This window comes from Nanorana parkeri, unplaced genomic scaffold (genome assembly GCF_000935625.1).
Source record: "Nanorana parkeri isolate BGI_ZX_2015 unplaced genomic scaffold, ASM93562v1 scaffold988, whole genome shotgun sequence".
In the NCBI taxonomy this organism is placed as follows: domain Eukaryota; kingdom Metazoa; phylum Chordata; class Amphibia; order Anura; family Dicroglossidae; genus Nanorana; species Nanorana parkeri.
The window spans coordinates 475,482-478,083 of record NW_017307256.1 but is presented as its reverse complement, the minus strand read 5'-3'; the positions used below and the strand labels follow the sequence as shown (position 1 = coordinate 478,083).

General features: G+C 38.2%; 1 protein-coding gene across 1 annotated transcript in view; it reads right to left on the bottom strand.

Annotated features, from left to right (window-relative positions):
• The window catches only part of BRD3 (bromodomain containing 3), a 43,740-nt gene that overhangs the window by 19,158 nt on the left and 21,980 nt on the right, over positions 1-2,602 (bottom strand). The gene's annotated exons all lie outside the window — the stretch shown is intronic.

Below are 2,602 nucleotides of genomic sequence, written 5' to 3'. Positions count from 1 at the left end.
AACACAGCTTTTGCAAACAATTTGTTTTTAAATGAGGTTCATTGTTTAAGAAATAGCAGTATGTCATAAACAAGAAACAAAAAACTGTTCTCAGATTGGCACAGGTGATCCCTAGGTTTACTTCTCTCATACAGCACAGCATATATGATAATTGGCACCCCCACTATCCTTTTGGACAAGCAGTTTTTCATAAGGTAGAGATATAAAGAAAATGGTCGGCAATTACTGCCAAAGATGCAAATTAAAAAGGCAGAGGGGGATTTAAAGATTTTACAGTTCCAGCAGCGCAACATTATAAAATAAAAGCTGGTGTGTGAGTGTGCATATTCTAAAGAATATCGAGAATACGCTTATACAAAAACAGATTAGCAGACATTTGGTAATGAAAAGCCATTACTTTTTTTCGGTGCTTAGATTCTGCCAACACCTCCCTCTAAGTGTATTTAGGCCCAAGAATAAAACATGTTTTATATTGCAGTGCTTAGATGTAGTGATTACATTTCTCATTTTGTAGACTTTCTTCCCCTTTATTTTCACCTGGTTATCCTGCAAGTAATACAATTCCTGTCATATGGTGACAAGCTTCACTCACTGTACTATATCAATGGAGAAGCAGTGTTTTCAACCTAAGAGAACTACAGAACACCTTCTCCTATACGCAATAACAGAAGTAGGCAACTACGGCACTTGAGCTGTTGTGGAACTACCAAGTCCCATGAGACATTTTCCAGAGGCAGAGGGATGATGGGGTCTATCATTTTATCACAGCTGGATTGCCTACTTCTGACATAGGAGGAATTCGGCAGCCCAGAGACATTGCGGAGAATAATGATAAAATGTACAGTAGTACAGTAGAGGTACGAGCGCACAGGAGGTTATCCGCTCAAAAGATTTTTGGCAGGATCAAGAGGTTTTTTTTTTTTGAACTTCTGGATATTGTATATTTCACAGACTAAAAGGAAACAAATATTAGACTTTCATTTTTAGAGCATACAAAACTATCAGATAACTGATCAGACCACATACAACCCTTGCCTGGAAATTACTGTGCAGTCCCCCCATGGAAGTTGTATCTTTCTACAGAACATCTCAAGTCAGATTTCAGAGCAGAGAAGTGTGATTTTGTGGGCAAATTCTTTATGTAAGCAAAAAAACATATGAATTTTACTATACCAGAATGGAGCACTACTTTTGGTCGTGTCTACTGTGTACTTTACCAGGACACAGGGACCGCAGCACTCCATTTCCCTTCCAGTCTAAAAAAATATTTGGTGTTCTTGATGCTTTAGGAAATTTTAATTTTCCTCTTTTATAAACTATTACTTAGTGCTACAAAAAGTCTCAAACTAATAACCAAGCATCACAAAAAATAGTAGACAGCAAAGTTCAACTACTGTAATGGCCAAGAGAAGAGCAGAAATATAAAAATACAAGCAACACGTATACAATTCCATACTTACTGTATTTCAGCTTTTGCAGCCAAACTTGGATAACACTTATATTTGTTATATGTTCCCATACAGATAAATTCATAAAAATGCAGCTTACATTTTTAAGTGCTTTTTTTTTGCTGAAAAATCCTACCTAGTCATCCCCTTGACCTGTGGGGGCTTTTAAAGCGTCTTTTATTGACTTTTTGGGGTACTGCAGTTTTTCGCCGTTTCACGGTCGCACGCAATCTGTAAACTGGGCATGTTGGGTATCGTTTTACTCGTTGTAACCTCATCTTTTATATTTCATTTAAAAAATGGGTAATTTGTTGTGTTTTGGGGCATTTAATTAAATTTGTCACTAAATTTTGGGGTTTAATAAGGAGTTGCGCTAATATTGCGCAACATAAAAATTTTCAACTACCACCATTTTATTCTATAGGGTCTTGGCATTCAGAAAATATATAATGTTGGGGGGTTTTACGTCATTTTCAGGCCTAAAATGTGGAATATAACATGGGTGCAAAAAATGAAAAAAGGGCCTCAGTCATGAAGGGGTTAAACATTGAGGGGGTTGTGCAAAGTTTTGTTCACTCTAATTTACCCTGTCTGTAGTGTACTGGCAGATCTCAGTTTAAAGGAGAACTATGGGGTTAAGGCTTTTCCCCATAGTTCTCCTTAGGGTACAGGATCCGTGACAGGATTGAGAGGTGAGCGAACGCCGGTATGTGTTCGCTCACCTCCCGATCTACTGAGCTGACCTGTGACAGTCTCATTGTCACAGGTCGGCTAGAACTATGAGGTGAGTGAAAAGCACTCACCTCATAGTTCTCCTTTAAATTGTAAACTAGATTTGAACACTGCCCGTCCAAACTGCCCGGGTTAAAGACTTAGAAGCACTGTATGTTATTATGCTCAGTTTGACCCTCTACTTTCAAACTGCTCAGAGTAGCCTATAATCTGCATAAAGGCCTTAACCAAACACAATTAAAAAGGTAAGAAATATATTTTTTTACATTATTTTTAGGTATGCTGTGTGAATGGGAGCACATAGAAAACATATAGTGGGGTTTGCTCAAATATGACTGCAAAAATGAAAACATACTTTAACTACCTCCCGGCCGGCGGTTTTGTATACACGGCCGGCCGGGAGCTTCTTGGATGTAACTGGG